A 21,373-nucleotide genomic window follows, 5' to 3' on the forward strand; every position below is an offset into this window, starting at 1 on the left:
GCTCTCTGTTACATCCATTAACTTTAGTGAGCTTTTTTGGGTGTAATGGCGAAAGGGGTTTGTCTCACTGAATATCTTAGAAAAGACCTAGCATGGGATAGATAACATTGACAAAAGTGTTCCAAGTCCTAGTTATCTGTTTATATATTTAAAACTGAACGATTTAATGATGCGATTTTTAGGCACAGTTGTTTCCTTTTGAAAATAATTTTGTCCTCCATCTTCTATCATTTTAATTAATTTGATTCACTTGTGGCACTGAAGAATTCTAATGAGGTTTCTTTTTAATCAAAGCGTGGGCAATATGAATCCCAGAGGTAGTATCCTGCTCTCAATGAAAATTACCCTCATGCCAACAAGAGGCTTTTGCAGTAACAAAGCTGAGAGAGAGACTGTAGATTGAGAGGCATAATGATAATCAATGATCTTCCTCTTAAAAACCTGCCCGTTTTGCTGTTTGAAAAACAAATTTACCAAATGGGAATATGCAGGCAAGACCCTAAAACTAAAGACGAGGAGTCCTGTGGCACCTTATAGACTAACTGAAGTGTAGGAGCATAAGCTTTCGTGGGCAAAGACCCATTTCGTCAGATGCATCTGACGAAATGGGTCTTTGCCCACGAAAGCTTATGCTCCTACACTTCAGTTAGTCTATAAGGTGCCACAGGACTCCTCGTCGCTTTTGCAGATTCAGACTAACACGGCTACCCCTCTGATACCTAAAACTAATGGCATCTCTTGTACTGAGGGAAATGAGTGCTTGGAAGACTTTTCAGCATTAGACTAAAATGGGTGTAGTATGAGGTCTGATTGTGTAACCCACATACCTATAATGGGTTCGCTGTTCTGTGGAGTGGCACTTAGATCACTTACAGCGAGAGATAAGAACAGGGGAGCTCTACAGCCTAGCTGAAGTTGTAGAGGCTCCTATACTAAGCTCTAGAAGTCCTGGTCTCAAATCCGCCCCATGATGGTTAGGGACGTAAGCAACTACAGCCTCTCTCCGAGTTACGGACCAAACACTTGGCCGTAACTCAATCCGTTCGTAACTTGGACCCCATTGAGTTACATGCGACCGCGCTGTTCTTAAGCGCAGGTCATGTTCGTAACTCGGGGACCACCTTTACAACCGCTCCATGGGAGCTTTGGTCGTAAGTACAAACGGTCGAGTTATAACCGTTTGCAACTCGGGGAGCGGCTGTAATTGATGAGTCAACTATCTGATAAGCAAGAGTTTATCGGATAATTGACGCACTAGTTGACTAGTTGCTTCCCTCCCCTTGCTACCTCTATCACAAAGAGGCAGCAAGGGGGGAGGATGAAGAAGGGGTGCTGGAGGGAGCGGGCTTAAAAGCTGATTCCCCCCAAGTCCAGGTCCAGCTCCGTGGGAGGGGGCAGGGGCACAGCAGCGGCCAACTTCAAAATGTACAAGAGCCCCCACTGGGGACTCTTGTACATTTCAAAACTGGCACGTGGGGGGTGGAGCTGGCCCATGGGCACTTCTGCTTTGAAATGTACAAGAGTCCTCAGCGGGGGCTCTTGTGCATTTCAAAGGCGGAATGAGGAAGTTCTTACTGACTGACTAAATAGTTAGTGGAAATTCCATCGACTATTCAATTAGTTAATCGAAATTTAACATCCCTAGTGGTGGTTACAAGTGCTGGTTACAATCGTACAGTCCTTATACCCGTGAGCACTTTTATCAGAGTAAGGACTATAGGACCAGAAGCTTGGAAAGTGGGATTTCAAGACCAACTTACGGCACAGGTCAGGGATGTGAAAGTTCAACTGGTAAGCCTCACCCCACATGGATAATGCTGACCAATTTTGGTTAACCAGTAGGGGCTGCTTCCAGCCCCACAGGGCCCACCAAGTAGGGGCTGCTTGGGCCAGTCGGCAGGAACAGCCATTGTCTGTAGTGGGGCCAACAGCTTCTCCTGGCCCACTCCCGAGGAGCCAGCTGCAGAGCCACAGCGAAGCCTCCCAGGAGTGGGGACTGTGGAGGCTGGCGATCCTGCTCCCAGGGAGGCGCTGCTGCAGGCTCTGCTTTATACTGCTTAAATATACTATCTACGAATGCTTTATACTGCTTAAATAAGCTTTACACCGCAGAGCCCTGCCGCGCGTAACCACGAGGGTTTTTAGCAGCAACGTGGTTATTTTCTAAATGAATTTCACACCCCTGGTGTAAGCCCCAGCCTGCCAATAGGAGGCGACAAAGAGGGCAGCTGCCCCAGGAGCCAATGAATTAAAAGGGCTCCGGGCTACCGGCATTACTACAAGGGAAACGGCAGCAGCCAGAGAGCCCTGGATAGCGCACGCGTAGGGACACTGGAGGGCTGAATGAGAGGCGCTAGCTCACTAGCTTCACCACTTCTGCCTGAGAGCCTGCTGCTGCTGGGGGCCCCCAAGCCGCCCCTCCTCCCCAGCCTTGCCCAGGGCCGGGCAAAGTCTGTCAGCCGCCCTGTATTAGCCACGCGTGCACTGGAGAAATCTCCATCTTGGAGGAGCAGACTGTATGCTGCTGGCTAACCCCTTGGGCAAGTCTGTTGCAATCAGGCTGACTGGAGGACAGGGTACTGGATATTTGACAGGCTCTTGTAAAATCAAGCTATTTTTTATTCTGAAGAAAAAAATAGTGGCCTTTTTTTTCCAAGTTGCACGTGTGCGAAGAGCACCTTCATCGTTCCAGGGTCAAAATCGGCCAGTGGCTGCAAAGCAATTTGGCCCCCAGCTGTTCCCTTTCTGTGTGATCTCTGTGTTGGTGACTCTCTTAACATTTTTGACATCCCAATAGAAACACTGGGTGTAATTCTGTCTGCATTGAAGTCAATGGCAACACGCCCAATGACTCCAGGGGGGCAGGATTTTACCTAATACATTTTAATAGCTGTTTATCGGTTTATTGTTGTGTGGGTTGTAGCGCTGTGTAGCACTTACATTGTTCAGCACCAGTACACATAAAAGGTCTTTTAGAAAGGCATAAACAATCACAATTTCATCCTGTTAGAGAAAAAATAAAAATATTTTCTTATGGGGAGAAGAATGCAAGATAAAAGCTGCAAGAACAAATTATTGCTGTGTCTTTGTTATCCTCAGACAATGTTTTTCATACTGGCCAAAAAGTGAAGATAGTCTTTGTGATGTGCCATTTATCGTCCTGTTAAAAATAAATGCTGTGGATTTTTTTTAAAAGGGTTTTATTAGGATTCAGAAAACTCATGACAAATTCTAGATACTTTTTTTTTTTTAAGTACAATTTTTCGTTTTGTGCTAGAGCCGGAATTATTTATCTGTACTGCTCATCTCTTCTGATGTTTGGTGCTTCAGGTAAATAAGCACTGGACAGATTCATAACCCAGTGTTCAGAACAACAAAACATCCATTGGCCAGGCTTGGTTTTATATATTGATATTTGAAGTGACATAGGCCAACACTGGAACCATTTATCATGAATTTTTTTACAGGGGAAGGAAGGGTTCAGGATCAGTCTCTATTATATGCATTTTGACTTCATACATTTTTAGGTCCTGGAGCCCAGGCTGTTAGGTTGAATAGTGCTGCTACCATTCACTTCCATTTAATTATAGTGAATAACTGCCTGACCTCTCCTCATGAACCTTGGCTTTAAGAACAAGCAAAGGGGAAAGATGCAACCGACTCAAAAATGAAACCGTGACAAATTTTAAAATAGTGCATCTTCCTTTTCTGCCCAGCAGCCATGACTTTTGTCTGCGTTCACAAACCCAGCCGTGTATCATTTGACCATATCGATTCCTCTTATTAATTCACATGCTCCTCTTAAGAGAGTGGTCTGTGGCGGCTTGCAGGGCCCTTTGCACTTCTGGATACACAAATTATGCGACTTAAATTACGCCTTAAAGTTTTGTGTGTGTTCTCTGCAGTTGGATAGTATCACTCTTGAAAGCTTTGGACCAAGTTCTATGTGAGCAACTCCCAGTAACTTGAGATCTTTACCTGTGAAGCTCCCTATAGGAGGGCCCATTTCAAAAGCCCACTGAAATTAGTGGATTGGTCTCCATTGAGTGTAATGGACTTTGGATCAGACCTTTTAATGATTCCTTCTGCCTATGAAGATTTTCTGAAGTGTACTGTATATGTAAAACACGTGCCTGGAAGAAGAGTTTTTTTTCTTCTATATTAAAAAAAAATGGTTAGGAGCAAGCATTTTTGGAATGGAGCACGGGGAAAAGTAATTTGTCATTAAACTGACCTTGAAGATGATAAATCTTTTGTTTTGAAATAAGGAATGAATTTGGACTCTTCAGGCGGAACACATTTCCTTAGCTATTCACCAGCCACCCCGGGATTTATGATTTGATTATTACACTAGATTTACACTTCTGAATTATAAAACCCATTAAATTCCTCAAAGTTTCCTTTTCCGTGCTACTGGAAAAAAAGGAAGTGATGAAAATCTTTCCTAAGGCAGGGCGTCGCTAGCCTGCTTTATTTATGTATTTATTTTATATAAAAGGGATTTATGAGCCTGAGCAAACTCTTGGGTTTATGCAGGGAGTTTAATGGCCCTTTTGCCTTTGAGATATTTTTTAATGAATATGACACCTGTTCTTCATAGACCAGAGGAAGCGTGTTTCCACATGAGTCGACTTTGACTGGAGTGGATCAGTTTAAAAGGGGGTCTTGAGTCTCTCACATGTTTGCCTTTGTTAAATGCCATCTGCAGTAAGAGCTGTTCCTAGTTTAATCTGCCTAATCCGTAACAGACTCTGTGGTAGGTGAGGCTCAGTCAGGCCATGCATAGTGGAGAGGAAGTGATATGGGCAGGGGGAAGAGCTATTCAAAACTGACTTATGCTGGTTCCTGCTTAGCCTAACATAGGAGGGGACCCAAATGATTCTCACGGTGCACACCCTCCAACATTGCCAGTGGTAAAAGCGGGGCAGAACCTGCTCTGGTGTTGGAAGGAGTCCATGCAGCCAACTTGGGGGCTTGCCAACGCTCCCGGACTGGCCAGGAGGTCTCCCGGAATCAGGACCAATCTCCCAGTGGCTACTGAAACTAACCTGTAACCTGGGAGATTTTAATAGGCTGCTAAAAGTCCGGTGCGTGACACAGCAAGTCTAAGGCAAGATCCGCTCAGCTTCTGGAAGCAACCAGCATGTCCCACTGGCTCTTATGCACTGCGCGGGGGGGAGAGGGGGGTGAAACAGGCCGGTTGCTTCTGGAAGCTGCCTGAGGTAGCCTGCCTGGAGCCTGCACCTCTTACTCCCTCCTGCCCCTGTCCAGCCCTGAGCCCCAGACTGCCTCCCAGAGCTCTCCCCCCACTGCTCCTGTCCTTGTGCCAGCCCAGTGAAAGGGAGAGGGTGGCAGAGAGTGAGTGACAGAGGGAGGGGGGGATGGAGGGAGGGGGTAGGGACTCGGAGAAGGGGCGGGTTAGGGACAAGGATATTTGGTTCTGCCTGCGATTGGACACTCAGCAAGCTTGTGCCTTACTGGGTGGGAGTTGCAGAGCAAGCCCGACATGCCATTCGCCCAGTGTCAGCAGCTCGTGCAGTTCCTGCCTGCGAGCCAGGTTCAGCTCCCTGCTGCAGGCCTTGCAACCTGACCCTGCCACATGGGATCGCAGCGTGCCTCTGGCAAAGGGCAGCCCCCCTGTTGTGGTGGTGGCTGGCCAAACCAAATGTGAGTGAGTGTTGGTGTGACCAGACAAAAGTGGCCCTCCAGATGGCAATGCCTGTAGTCAAGAGCAGCCCGACCAGCCCCAAGGGACAGGACCACTTCGGGGAGGGAGAATTGATGGTCCAATCAGGACAGTCCCACAAAACCTGGGGCTCTCAGTATGACCATTTGATTTACAGCATGACATAATGGGGACATGCACAAATCATCACCATCAGTCAATCATTTGTATGTGGTGCTTTCCATTGGTCCGTGTACTGCACAGGTAGACAAATCATCCTTGTGCCATGATGCATACAGACACTAAAGACACAAAAGGTACAATAGGATACAAGCCATTGCAAATACCTTTTCACTGCAAATGATTGCTGTGGAAGCAGTCTCGGGTAGCTGGCTTATGCATTTCAAAGGGAGAGGCGCAGCAGCAGGGATGCCTCTGCTCCCCCTTTGCCCCCCATGGAGACGGTCCTGGGGGGAACAGATTTTTAAGCCTGCTCCCCCCAGCACTGGTTCCTGCCCCCTCCCATTTCTTGTCTCTTTCTGATAGAGGAAGCAAGGGAGGGGTGAAGCGACTAGTCAAATAACTACTCGACTACCCAATAAGCTTATGCTTAGCAGATAATCAACTAGTTGCTTACATCCCTGTACAGAGATTGCCAAATAAAATTAATAGCAGGCTTTAGTCCTGGTGGAATTCTGCAATTGTTGCATTTGGAGCCATGGTAAAATTGCAGAATTTCCTTGATGTTTAAAACAAAAACAAAACGAACAGAAGAAAGTACTTCTTCACATGATGAATGCACAGTCAACCTGTGGAACTTCTAGCCAGAGGATGTTGTGAAGGCCAAGGCTATAACAGGATTTAAAAGAGAACTAGATAAATTCATGGAGGATAGGTCCATCAATGGCTGTTAGGGATAGTGTCCCTGGACTCTGTTTCAGAGGCTGGGGCAACATGAGGTGGATCGCTTGACGATTACCTGTTCTGTTCACTCCCTCTGGGGCACCTGGCACTGGCCACTGTCAGAAGACAGGACACTGGACTAGAAGGACCTGGGGTCTGACCCAGTCTGGCCGTTATTCCATTCTTATCTCAGAAAACAGGCCAACATTTGCTTCAAACCAGTGATCTGCACCAGAAAACTGAAAGAGGAAGGCCTGAAATTGGTTCTTTAATTTTTTGCATAAGTAGGAAGGAAGTTGTCACACATTGTATTGACTGTTACTTTTCAGAGGTGGAACATTTCTTATAGCTAATGGCATGGACTGTTTGCCCTGAGAGGTTTTCTGTTCCAAACCTTATTTTGAAAGTTATTACGTAGTTGCTGAGAATTTACACCTGAAGCTTATATTGAAAGAAGGTAAAGCTTATATTGAAAGAAGGTAAATTTTACAGAAACTTTCTCTACAGCCTCTAGTAGCTCAGTGCAATGTGGAGGCGAGAGGCCTGGGAGACAAAGCACACTTGGTAAATACCTTGATGTAACCTGTAGAGGACACTCTTATTTCTCCCACCTGGGATTGCTCTCCCCTAGTTACATCAGGGTAACATTGCACTGCCTTGTCTGCACTGAGATAGCTACAGCAAAATAATCATTTTTTTCCAGAGAAGATGTTAGCCTGTGTGAGCAAGGCTACATCTCCAACATTGATCTAAGTAGAATTATGCCACGTGTTTGCTAGCATGGTAAAAACACACCATTGTCCATAATGGGGACTTGCCTTAAGTGTGCAGGAGAATCTGGCCCTTAATTTTAATGAACATTTTTCTATGTTCCAGTTTCTCTTTCTTTTGTATAGGAAAGAAGGAGCAGAATTCTGCTGGCATGACACAGTCCTTTGGAACTTTAAAAAAACACTTTGCAGCTCTTGAGATTTCTTACCCATTTGGTGAAGCTCCAGCGTAGGTTTAAATGGACAAACATGGGGGTTGGGATTGAGAGCGGGATGTTGTCTAAACAGCTTGATATAACTCTTGAGTCTTCTGAGAAACCCTTCCGTGGCTTTCTGATCTCTTGTCTTTCGCATATTTTAAAAGAACACCATGTACCTGTGTCTGAGGGCCACGGGGAAAGCTGCAAAGTGCCTTTTTGAGCTCATCGAGAAAACTGCTGTGTTTTCATTGAATGCAGAATAGCCTGCCAGAGGCAAAGCAACTGTCACAGCTAATTATTCATTTCAGCCCTTGGCTGTGCAGTGGGCAATGGCCAGCCCATCATGCCTTTTGTTTGTTAGGACTACAGTTCAGTTTTGAGCATATAAAGGCACTTTTACAGTGAAAATTTTAAAAAAAATCAGGAGGCAGATTCCCCCTTTAATTCTGTACCATACTGGGGAGGAGTCATTAACACAAACCAACTACATTGTGTGCTTCATACCCCTTCCCTAGCTCTGAGTCCCTGGTATCCTTCTCTGGTCATTCATATTAACCACACAAAGCCAGAGCTTGGGATGTTACAATGCATGTATTCAGGTAAATGTGCAGCTTCTGCCTCCCTACCTTCCTTGTGCTGCTGCCTCTGATACAGAGGCAGAAGCACCATGTGGTGGTGGCTGCATGTAACTGTGAAGGTTAACCAGTGAGCCTTAACTCATCGGTTAATGGTTTAGATGTCTACACTATCACATCCCTAGTCAGGGCGCCATCTAGTTCCATATATTTCAGATTGGGACTGGGATTCCCTTTTGAATCTTTAGGATCTATGTGCTTTTAAGTCCACATCCTTTCAGTGTTCTCTCTAATTTTTTATGTGGAATGAATTTTAAGTGCACCAATATGGAGGTGGTGGGTGACACACCACCTCCATATTGGTGCACCTAACAAAATTCAGTCCACACATGAAGGATGTGTGGCAGGGGTGGAGCCAAGGTATTTTGCAGTGCAAGATGGGGCTCAGGACTGGGGCACGAGGTTAGGGTATGGGGGGAGGGGGCGAGGACTCTGACTGGGAGGGTGGGCTGGGGATTAGGGTGCAGGACTGGGGCAGAGGTTTGGGGTGTGGGGCGAGAGCTGTGGCTAGGACTGCAGGATCTTGGTAGGGTTGGAAATGAGGGGTTCAGGGTACAGGCTGCCCCTGGGGGAGAAAACTACCCTCAGCTCTCTCCCAGTTCCATGGCTGGGGCAGATCCAGTGGTGCCAGGCTGGAGGGGGAGCACCTGTCCCCCAGCCGCAGCGGATCCATGTTGGGGCCGGGAAAGGAGCACCTCTTCCTGCTGTGTCAGGGCCGGGCCAGGGGGAAGGGCGCCACAGCAGGTCCGGGGCTTGGGAAGAAGCATCTCCCCCACCACAGCCCTGAACTTGTGTGTGAGTTTTAACTGGCAGCTGTGTGGCCATGCGGCTTAGAGGGGCCTAAACCTTACACCATCTGAAGAAGTGGGCTGTGACCACGAAAGCTCCTAATACCATCTATATACATGTTTTGCTAGTCCTTAAAGTGCTGCTGGACTATTCGTTGTTTTTTCCAGTTACAGACTAACTTAGCTACCCTTCTGAAACCATCTAGTCTGACACGAATTCCTCCCTGCAGCAACACAAGGTACAGATTGAACCTCTCTAGTCCAGCTCTCTTGGGCCTGACTGGTTCTGAACCAGAGAATTTGCCAAACCACAGGAGGTCAACAACCAGCACTTCCACTGCTCTGGGCTCTTAGACATTTAGGGGTAAATAAGAGCTAAATCATAGCACAGAACCCTGAGAGCCAGGACTGGTGACTGTAAACAAACTTTGAGGCTGCAGGAAACTTGGCCACACCCATGATAGGGTATTCTGGACTACAGAGATTCAACCTGTAGTGTGTCTTCCAGTCACTTCAGCGTGTGATTTTGCAGTTTATTTTCCTCCCACTTCCTTCTATACACCTGAAGCCTATTCCTGGCTCTGCCAGAAATGGTTTTTAGAGCCTCTGTCGTTAGCTGCCCAGCCTATAAAAGGGGTGGTTGATAACTTCTTGGTGGAGGCGGGGGTGGAAGAGTAACCCATTAGCTCAATGTGATATGCTTTCTAATAGATGTTCTGGAAAAGAGCCTGGTAGGTGTTTCTATATTCAGATCCTTCTCAAACAGCATTTTGCTTGTCCCTGTTTAGGTTGGGTGGAAAAACTGGTACTGAAACTGGATAAGGAATGTGAGCACAATGCAAATAATCTCTTAATGGAATACCAGCATTTCAGTGTTCCCCTTTAGTCATTTGCAACTTGTATGTTGCCATGCTTCTAGCTTTGTTTTAGTACAACCTACTAGATCTCACTGAGAGCGTATAAGGATTTAAGTTTCTTGTGCCTCGCCCTTTTGTTTTTCACAAATGTGTGTGCGTGCACCACACGAAACAAAAAGCAAACCCCCGCCCTTCTGAAACTACACAATTCTTAATTCCTACTGAGCTGTGTCTTGGGAACCACTTGATCTGTTGACCTCGAATTTTCCCCACAAAGTGTCTCCTGATCCCTGACCTGGCAGGCCAATTTTCAGGATTGTTCTGTGACTTCAAGAGGTACTGCAGAATTCAGCTTTAAACAGTAATTTAGGCAGTAGCCTATCATAGTGCTTATGTTCCTTTTAAGTGGTGTCATTCAGTGTGAATGTTTGTCCTCACTACTTTTGTAGAATAAGGCCAGGATGTTGCCATATCAGAATAAATTGCAATCAGTGACATTTCTATTGTTTTAGTCTTAGAGTGGATCGGTACAGAAACTGGCACAGCAAAAGATTTCAACTCACACTCATCAGTTATTGTTATGTGTTTCTGAGCTTTAAATTTAGATGGAGACTATGCTGTTTGGTTTCAGCTCAAATCTTGCTTTACTGACTTATAAAATAATGTTATTGCAATTTATTATAAATGTCCATACACAGACTTCCACTGAAATAATTGAATGTGTGAATTAAAAGCAAGTTACTTCGTTGTTAGTTTGTAAGAGTCTGTTGCTGCTGACAAGCAAACCCAGAAGCCTTCCAAAGGATCAGAAGATAAAATACACCTGGAAAGTAAATAGAGTTGGTTCTAAAAGTAGCTCACATACCAGCACTACACTTAAGCATGGTGATTTCAAAAGAGCCTGGATTGGCTTTGTGCTGAGGAAAGGATCTTCAAGGCAAGAGACTATTTTACAGAGCATCAATTTGAGTCTGTCTTTGTTGGAGTCTCTTCTGGGACAAAACAGTGAGGTCATCTCTTTTCCTCCTTATTCACTAGAAGAATTTTGATGCTTTGCTTAGATCACTTGTATGGGTCTGAAACACATGCATTGATCTTTGCTTTTCCTCCTAGTACCATGTCCCTGGTTTGGGGTAGGAGATTTAGGGAAAATGGGGATGAAATTTGCTTATAGACGGATCTAAATTTGGCGCAAACAGATCCATGATTAAAGGGCAGAATTAAAAACTGACAGAGAAAATACAGTTTTGCTAACAGAGCTAAGGGGCACTGGGGAAAATCAGCATGAACAAACATAAGAAGATAGGCTATTTTATGATACCATAAGCATCTTTAATTAGATTTGGCAATTGGCTTGTAATTTTACTAGTGCAAAAGTCAAAAAATGTTAGAAAAGCAGACGAGACTATTTCTAGTGAGTTAGCTCCATTTCAGTCTGTAGCCTTCCATGGTTTCGAAGCAATGAGCATCTCTGAGATCCACCCTTTTCCTGGGCTGTTTTTGGTAATAAGCAGCAGAATGCATAAGGGTTTACCATAAACAGTTGTGCAAGTCAGACTTTTCCATGCTTGGGATTCTCCTCTGCGTTTCCTTTTACGCAAGAACGTTCCTGTCAGTACTTCATTTCAATTGAGCCGATTGGCCTTCCAGGAAGATTCTCCCCTCCCCACCTGCACCCCTTTTCACAAACACGCATGTTCTGTTTAAACAAGCAACACTCCTATTTTCAAAAGGTACAGGGGGAAAAATCCCTTTGGTTATGGCTAGATAGCTGCTTGTATTTACATTAAACGGTTCCTCTGCAGTTCAAGGAGGGATAGAGGTCTGAAAGCTACAGTATGGCATCAGAGCAGTGGTCTGTGGGACGACTCTCATTAAGAATGGCCCATGTGTTCTGAAAAACACTGGCTTTATAATTAACCTACGAGGATGTCTAATAACATTTTTAAAAAAAAGTACAATCCAGTTGCTCTCATTGATTTTGTACTTGGAGGCAGTGACACAGTTTGATAATGTGCCAGTGCAGATGAGGAAGGGCCTTTCATTTTACATCCCATACTCTCTGTAAAGGGATAGGAGGGGGATTTCTGTGAAGTTCAATACACACTCCACTGAGATTGTATCTTGCGAGTGGATTCCTCCCCCCCACGCTCTCAGCAAGACTGAAGATTGGGGATGTCAGAGTGTAACCAACTAACCATTTAACTGATAAACTGACACTTACCGGTTACCGGTGTCGGTCCACTCAGCATGCTAGCCCAATGAGAGTTAGTGTGAGCATGTCTATTCAAGCTGGGGTTCGCACCCCACCTATAAGTGTAGAGAGAACCTGTGTGGGAATTTAGAATGGGATTCTCTAATAATGCTTTATTATTGGTCTAATTAAACTTCCAGGGATGCCAATGGATTTTTTATTGTTGATTGCAATGAAAGCAGAGTTAGGCAGATGCTAAAAATCCCACCATCAGTGATCCTACTACGAGCTGGCCTGCTTGGTCCCCGTGGCAGATTCCCCCAGGCAGGGAGGATGTCTGCCCCCAAGACAATACAGAACTCACTGTCAGCAGTGGAGAAGGACCAAAGAAATCTGGAGCTTCAGCCAACTTGGGGGAGAAGGGAAGAGGAAAAAATGAGAGAACAGAGACAGGTGTGCGGGTTTGTGTTGGAAAATCCCATCCATGCGTTCGCAGAGTAGGTTCTGCCAGGCAGCTGAAATGCAATCTTTCCGTGCACTGTCCCTCTGGTGGAGGCCAGTTCTTGAGATGGAGGAACTCTTTATGCCAGGGCTACTCAACATGCAGCCCGGGGGCTGCCTGCGGCCCATTTGTTTGCAGCCTGCAGTGCAGTTTGGGTTTACGTGGGGCTCAACATGAGGCCCGCGGGTGGGAGCCTAAACAAAAAAGTAGTCAATATAATGATCTCCTGTTGCTATGCGGTTTAGTAGTTAAATTCCTGGACTGTCATTGCTCATTAAAACAGCTGTCATAGGGGTGGAAATGGGGTAAATATTTCATTTTATTAATATCAGCAGAACTGACTTAAATGGGGCCTGTGTGTTGTGTAGTCTTGCCTTAATCTTTGTATTCATGCCCGTCAGTGTGAAAGAAGCTATTTGCATGTACGTGCAACCACACTTAAGTTGCGTCCCTCAGTATGTTCTGTGAGTATCATTGTGGCCCCCAGGGCTTCCAAAGTTGAGTAGTTCTGCCTTATGCCTAGTCTGTGGGGATTACCAGCAAAGGTACCAATTATTGCCAGCAAATACTTAATAGCACTTCTATGGCTCCCAGCAGTTGGAAATCTCAAAACTTATTTGTGGTGCAAATACATTGTTTTCCTTTTGCATGAACTTTTATTTTAAAACCCAAGCTGGGTTCCATCCATAAAAATAAAACAGACTGGCTTTTTCAGCCAGAGGAGAAGAAAAAAGGACCCCCATAAGGGCCATCCTGAGGGTGTTAACAAGCGAGACAATGTCATAGCTTGATCAAGCATGGCTGAACTTTGTCCAAAACGTTCACCAGAGGGAAAGAAGCCTGGGATCCTTTCCTAGATCTTTATTTTAGGTGCATGTAATAAACCATCTGTTAGTACAAGTTTTCTCCTTTTTCTCCAAACTGTATATGCTTCTATTCAGTCAGTCAGCCTACCATAGACACTCCGTGCCACATTGTGCCTGACCTGATGCATATGTGCTGGAGTAGAGAGTGCAAATAGGAAATAGGAATGTTAAGGACTAGTCGACTATCCGATAAGCATTGCTTATTGGATAGTCAACTAGTTGCTCCCCCCCTCCCCCCGCTGCCTCTGTGAGATAGAGGGAGCGGGGGGGGGGGGCAGAGAATGGGGTACTTCAAAGCCGCTGTGGTGTTTCAAAGGGGCAGTGCCCCTGGATCCCAGGATCAGCTGTTTGGCGCTGCCCCTTTGAAATGCCATGGTGGTGGCGTTTCAAAGTAGCAGCACCGCCCTATTGACTAATCAAATAGTCAATGCAAAAATGCATCAACTATTCGATTAGTGAAATACAAGCTACTTAACATCCTTAATAGGAAATCCCTCCCTGCTCACAGTACCAATACACAGGAAGCAGCCATCATATTAGGGCCATGATCCTGCCCAACCTCTCTCAGAAACCAGGCAACAATGGGAGGGGAAACTGCGAAGGGATGCTGACTACACCTTTGCAGAGATTTAGAAAATACTACAGCTCAGCATCTAGGAGGTTCTAAACCCTAGTGAGAGAGATTTCTTCCTGATGCCATGTCTCAGGTGGTGTCACTCCTTCCCATCTGCAGGGCCACTCGCCCTGGTGACAGGAATTGTTTACCCCTTCATGTCTTTGATCTACTTGGTGCAGCTTCTCTGCACCCCTTCCCAAGGTTGCACGTCCGCAAAGAAGCAAAGAGCACCAAACTGGTTATCTTCTGCAGCTGCTGTCTCACCCTGTTCTTAGCCGTTACTAATGAGAGGGAGGATGCCAACAGATTCCAATTACAGTGCTTCCATGTATGATCTGATTGTGCTGCTCATTTGTTGTGGTTCTTCAGGGGGGGAATTCTGGCATCTGTTGGTGGCATGTGGGTCGGTTGTTGTAAGAAGCGTGGTGGGAAGGGAAGCTGAGCAAAAATTCTAGACTCTAACCAGTCTCTGTGCATTCAAAGTCTGCTAACAGTGTAAGTGCTGACCTATCATAGCCTCCTTCTCTCCTGTCAAATAGAAATGCTACTCTCAGCTGTCGAGAAAACCACAGCGTGATTGTCTGAGAAATTTACAAAACCCACGAAGATAAGCTTGGCCAGAAAAAATAAAGTAAGAGATGTTTCTCTCCATCGTCTGCCTGATTTCAGTTAAGAGTTGTGTAATCACAATTGCTTGTCCCTGGCTGGCTAGAATTCCTAAACTTGTTAACTATGAACTTCTGACAACAATAAAATCCAGAGATCCAAGATACACTCTTTTTATTGGATTCCTGTCTGGATTTTCTATTTCCGGGTTTTGAATGACTTTAGCCTTTTTTTGAGTTGTTGTCTAACTCTGAGCTTTATCTCATCTTCCACTTTTGTTGCATTTTGGATCTTTCCTCATTGCTGTTAATTATGTTGGGCCCAATCAGCCTCCTATCTGAAGGGACAAAACTCAGGTCAAAACTCCAAGAAAGAAGGGGGCATGGAAAAAGGGGCCAGGAGGGTTTCCAAAGTATTTTTGAGCCCATGAAGTCCTTCTCCATGGGGACAGGGTGAAAATCTGGGAGAGAGATCATGAAGGAGGTGGCGGTCTCTGTGTTGGCTGTCCTCCAAACCCACATGCATCCTGTTCTTTGGCGAGGCACAGAGCAGCATTAATTCCCAGGAAGACGCCTGCTGGCTGAAAGCATGATATGGCATATACATTGGCAGCCTTGCGGAGGGTCCCACTGTCCAGTTGCTCTGGTCTCTCCAGTCCTCCACCAGCACAATTAGGAGGAGAATTTTTATTTTCTGGTGACTCCTTTGACCGCGGGAGTCGGATGTCATAGACAAGGTTTTTAATTAACTGTACACAAAAGCCCCGTGATGTTCTTGATATGCTGTTCCCTCGTTGTGTACAAAATACACGTCAGACAAATTAATATTGAAACAAGGCACACATGACGGGGGGGGGGAGTGAGTTCTGGAGGAAAGGAAAAGACGCTGCAAGCCTGTGGTCTGTTCTCCATGTTCTCAGTCAGAGAGCCCTGCAAATCTGCATCCATGGCTCATTTTTACAGATACAACATTTCTATCCGCTCAGGGCTTTACTCAGAGTTGATTGATTATATTGACCATCTTCAGCCCTGCCATGAGTCGTCTTATTTCCCTGGAGTTGTACTAGCCAATAAGAGTATTGAACCTGGACCTGTGTGCATGGGGTGCCAAGGGTATTGGTATGTGATGCAGGGAAGCGGAATACGGGAAGAGGAGAGCAGCTGTTGCTTAGTCCTTGTAGTGTAGCCCAGATGGGCCTAGGACGATATGGGAAGGCAAAGCTTGTGACAGCTCCATGTTGGTGCTCACTTTTCCTAGCCCAGGCCACTCACTCTGGAACTGGATAGTGAGGAGCTGCTTCCAGCATTGGGTTAGATGTAGAGGCACAGGTTTGTGTGTGAGCGGAGCCAGCAAAGGCCACAGAGCGAGTGGGAAGGGGGGGATTAACCCTTAGGAGAGAACATCCAGGAAGGAAGCTTTGAATCTCTACAGGTGCAGGGCTGGTGGAAGCTATAGGGAGGAGAGACTGATTTGGCACATCTCACTACTGACCTGGCCACCGCTCCTCCCACGTGACATTCTGGGGTGGCCCCACGTTGGAGGGGAGGATGTGGGCCACTGAGCCTTTGGAATGACTTTTGGACTCGAAGTGACCCCATCAGGGTTTGTCACTGGCAGAGCCGCGCCAAGCCCCTGACACAGTGCTTATACCTACCAGTGCTCCCTCACCATTGAACGAGCTTCACCATAAATATCCCAGCGCACCTGCACACAACCGCAAGGCACCTTAAAAGAATCAAAGTGTCTTGCCACCAGTGAAAAGCACAGCCGAGCCTGGTTTTCCAATGCTCAGTCCGCAGACGCGCTAGAACTGCGGAAGGTTACTTCCTCAGAAAAATTCCTAGGTGGTGGCGTTACGTGCTGAGAAACTTGTTCATGCTGTAGAGTTTATCTTGTTTTGATAGTGTTTTGCTTGGTGGTGCTCCTTGGAAACCAAATGAGCATTTCCTCTCTGGCTCAGGAAGAGTTTCTCAAACAATGCTAATCAAAGGGTGGTAGGGTTTCCTTTGAAATGGAAGCTTTTGACTCTCTGAGAGTTGGAGGTAAAACCAGTGTACTTAAAAAGTGGCGCATTATTTAATATTGGAGAAATATGGATTCCCACTAACCCAGGTAATCTGTTAGATGTATCTGTATGTGATCGCAAGGCTAGCTGCTGTTTTTTTCCTTTCGGAGATTTTTGCATCCAGCTGTGATTGGGAATTAGAGGGAACTAGATTTAGAAAAAAAATTGGCCCTACTAGTGGGAAAAATGCTTTTTCATCCATGTCTGCATGCTATGAATGGCTGTGAAATAAGTAGATATTTAGTGTGACTTATTAACTGAAAGATGGCACAGGACTGTACTTGGGGATTTCGGAGGGGAATTCAGTGGGTGGATCTTTTCCTCAACTGTGGAAAACAAGACACCACATGGGTCCTACTTGCCACAGATTTTTCAGTCTCTTAGGCAATAAATATTCTATTCCCAAGTCCTAGCACTTGACTTGGCAGAACTGCATTTGTATTCTTTTGTAATTTTGACAAATAATATTGATAGTTATTTTAAGCATTTTTCTATTTTTATCTATCTGAATTTTGCCAAATTTGGAAAATTTATGGGAGGGAGTGTTGGACAGTGATTATTTAACAACCGGAGATGTCGAGGTTTCAAAAGTTTATTTCTTTGTAACAAGCCTAACTGAAAGGTCTAAATCATAGCTCGGAGGCTCAAGCGTAACACAAACAAAAAAGCAAACTTGGGCTTTTGGCTAGTGTATGAGTGAGTGGGGTCCCTTGTCCTGGAGTCCCCAAATAATCAGGATACTAGATCTCTGAGGATGCTAGGTACTGCAGAGGCTGTGCTTGCCAGTTAATATAGATGGATTTTTTTCATCCACTTCTGTGTGTCAGGTGAAATGTTTATCCACAGCTAAGGATTTAGATTGAATCCTTTCAGACCTACATATAATGCTGCTTTAGGTTGGCTTTATAGGAAATAGACTGAATTCTGCACAGGGAGCCAATTGGTTCGTTATCAAAGCCTAACTTCTCTAGTTCTGATTGTTTGTTGAGGTTTGGTTTTGCATCTCTCAAAACACCTCTTGAGTAAAATATAGTCTGTTCTGTTCGAGAACTCTCTTCTCTATAGAGTGGCTGTTGTTAGCTGTTCCCGATCATTTGGTTCCCATTTATAACTGTGTGTTTGCGTTTGCATGGCTAGTCAGGCAACATCAGTCTGTTCCTCCAATCTGTTTTCTGAGCACCTAGAAGGATAGTCACTGGAGGCTGCAAGCAGTGGTTTAAAAACCAAAACGTTACGGTAAGAAGGCTCTTTGTACTGTTTTGCGGGGTTTCATTTCTCTGTGCGTTTGTCACGCTCACTGACCTGCTAGCAGATGATTTTATATGTATCGAGTGTACTGTATCTGTTGTACAAGACAAAAAATCCTATGGAGGGAAAATGGAAGGGGTGGTTTCAAACAACTGTTTTGCAGAAGAATAGCTGGAAGCATTAGCTTGTGTGTAGGTCTCCGCAACAGGACAATAGAAGCCTTTGTAAGGGAAGTCTGTGATGTGAATGGCAGTTCATGTGCATGGAGAGGATTCTGTCATTAGGACGGAGATGCTGATGCAGTAACCAACTATATGGCTGCTGGTTGGATAGCGCTGATCGTTCTGTTGCGTTAATGCATTGTGGTGGCTTAGCACAGGAAAACAAGCAGCCTATAATGTAACCCTCGATATGGTCCGGATAAAGGAATTACTCCCTTACTGATTCCTGAGGCTGTTGCTAATGCCTTTTATTGCCTTCCTCCATGAAAAGAGCTCTGACCTTAAGTCAGAACCTTGTGCAGCAGCAGCTGTTGTTAGTCCTGATAGTGGCTGATTGCTTCTGTATCCTCAACTGCTTCAATCTCAAGTTTTACTGTTAAAATTCCTAGAGCTACAAAAAGTGTATTAACTGGGTGGTGGCCCCTGGAACAGTGCTCTGCCTCTCCTTCTCCATGCCCGTAAAACTTATGTGACTTAATTGCTCTTACACTGGTGACATCTGGCGTGGGAGAAAGCTCTTACTTGTTCAGCAATTGCCTGCCCTGGACAGGCACCCGTTAAGCAGTTAGTGTCAGGAAAACATACTTCTACAGCTGTGCTTGGGAAAAGTGCATCCGACTGGCTGCTGAAACCACTGTCAAAGACTAAACATGGTACAGAGCTAGGCCTCTTTATGGAGGTTATTGAATAACACACTTGCTCTCAGCAGCCTGCTCTGGCTCTCTTCAGAGGCCAGATGCATTCCTCAGCCTGAGAAGAATTTTTAGTGGCTCAATAACTTTTCATAATGACATCAAAACTAAGTAATGGTGAGAATAGGGTATTTAAATAAATCCTAATTTACATGGATCAGATTAGCGGACCCAAGAAAAGAGTCCTTGTTCTGAAATTAAAATGAAAGAAAAAGGGCACGCTGATATAATTGAACTCACTCTAAATGATATTTAATTGTTGCATTAACACCCTAAAGTCTGATGACATTTCTTATTAGTATAACAGATATGGTGATAGCAGCAGAAGTTAGACCAATGCATCGAAAATCTTACCCCCAAAATAAGTCACCCCAAAGAATTTAACAATTTTTGAGCCAACTCTGATGACAGATGAGCACCGTGGACTCTGAAGGGCAAAACTTAGTCATAGAGGCCTGATTTTTAAAAGACCCACAGCCCTTGCAACTCTCATTGACTGGAATTCGAGTTGAGTGTTCTGCTTACTGTTTGGTGTGGTCATTTTTACTATTGCATCTTAAAACAGACTTGTTTTACATCCCGCATTATCAAAAATGGCAAGGGAACTGAGGCTCCTATCTCATATATTGAAGCTTGTGGATATGCTGGTATCCCATCAGTCAACTTACTCCCATGCCTAACTAGGTCCCTTACATAACTAGCTGTGTGTGTGGTGGGGAATGGATTTACCCAAGAGGAAAAATACGCCATTTTGGGGGGAAAGGATCAGGGAAAATCCTTTATCAAATGAGAGAGGATGCAAAAGCGAGAGAGACACAACTTTTCCTTGAACCAATAAGGCCTTACAGACAACGGAGAAACTCCTCCTCCCCTAAGCTATTTTTCAAGTGAATTTTATGGTGTTCCTTTAAATTCCAGTGATGTGACAAAAAATGTAACATTAAAATCTGAGTTCCTTTGGTGCATCTGAAATACCAACAACCGAAAACTTGAGAGACCAAAAAAAGATGCTTTGATTTAGAACAGAGGATCCTCCTGTCCTCCCCCACATTTCTAAGCAGTGAGATACCACTTTATAACACCTTTCGGGGCCTCTTTACACACTTTGATTCTCACAGGGCTGTGGGTTATAAACCGAGGAGACAGATCGGGGAGTGGGGATGTCTATGCTCTCCTCTCTGGTTCTGTGGCGCCTATGTGGAGAAGATAATTCAGCCTTCAGCTATGTTCTCTCTCCTGTAGGATCTCCATGTCCATCCTGACAACCAGAGGGTAGCACAGAAGAAGTCCCTAGTCACACAGCTCTGGTAGCAATATGCTCCAGCAAGCTGGGAGTGGGTGGGCTGGTGAAGGTTGGACCGTGGTGGAATTTTCCTAATTCCCAATGATCTTTCAGGGTACGCTTAGGGACACTTCCGGAACCTTTTCTACACAGAAGAGCCTTATTAAAGTTTATCACCTGTTAGCTGTATACTATCAAGAGAACATTATTGTGGCTAAATATCACTAGGACTTTCAGTAGGCTGTTGGGGATGGGTGGTGGGAAACCTTATTTACTTTCAAATTTTGTTCTTGGTCTTGCTTGATGCCCATATTCTCCACCTTTCTATAGGTTACATCTCTTTGTCTTAGGCCCTTTTCTGTTAGTGCGGTGCATGTCGCTGCAGACTGTCGTGCTTTTCCTTTTGATTCAGGTGGAGTCTATCTGTGAAACGTATACGGAGAAATAAGAGCTTTAGACCCGTGCCCTGATGTGCCTTTACTGACAATGCAACCACATTCAAAGGACACTCCTAGGCATTTCTTGGTCTCTAGCTGCAGCCTGTTTTTTACTGAATTTTTTGAGTCAGAAATGTCAGGGCTGGGAAGGCGGCACTGGAATTCAGCTACTGGAATGGATGTTCCAGCTTCCACTCTCATTGTAAGAACAGAATAATAGTAGGAACAGAAACCACATCTGTCCTGACCTTTTAAAATGTATTTCAGATGCCACCCATTTGTTGTTTAACTATACTCTCTAATCCAGCTCCTTCGCCTGAAATTTAAAATCAAAAGACATGTTAAGTTGTGAATCCATCCCTATTTGTTCATGTAAACGTACCTGCTCCAGTATGGTTTTCCACAGCTGACATTTTATTTTAATTATTTCCTGTTGAAAGACACTAGTAAAGTTCCTACCTTGTTTTCCCTTCCCAAGGCTTGATTCTCATCTCTCACTGGCGTCCATCTGGAGCAACTCAGTTGATGTAAATTGAATTTTATTGGTGTCAAAAACAATGTAAATGAAATCGGAATCAGTTCCATGCCCTATTAAGGCCTGATCCCAAGTGGCCTGAAAAGCTTTTCAATGGAAAAGCTGTGGATCCAGCTTAGCTATCTTGGGTGGTTTGCCAGACCCACATAAAGATAACTGTGACTTTCCTGTTGGTGTTTTCAGTCTGGAGAGCCTGATGAGTTGTAAAGCAAAAGACATATTAATAATCAAACTTTGTAAAATTTACATTTAGACATTGTGAGAGGTTTCAGTAGGGAGAAGGGTCTTTTT

General features: G+C 44.9%; 1 protein-coding gene across 14 annotated transcripts in view; it reads left to right on the forward strand.

Moving 5' to 3' along the window:
* PALM2AKAP2 (PALM2 and AKAP2 fusion) overlaps window positions 1-21,373 on the forward strand; it is a 356,683-nt gene that overhangs the window by 246,293 nt on the left and 89,017 nt on the right. The window contains exon 1 of one of the 14 annotated variants that reach the window (XM_025190528.2): window positions 13,704-16,714. The exons of 12 other annotated variants lie outside the window; for them this stretch is intronic. The gene's annotated coding sequence lies outside the window, so the exon portion shown is untranslated. Of the gene's footprint in view, window positions 1-13,703; window positions 16,715-17,882; window positions 17,904-21,373 lie in introns of those variants that run through there. One more of the 14 variants, XM_075931401.1, reaches the window with a different exon arrangement.

Source organism: Pelodiscus sinensis, chromosome 6, assembly GCF_049634645.1.
Source record: "Pelodiscus sinensis isolate JC-2024 chromosome 6, ASM4963464v1, whole genome shotgun sequence".
NCBI classification, from domain to species: Eukaryota; Metazoa; Chordata; order Testudines; family Trionychidae; genus Pelodiscus; species Pelodiscus sinensis.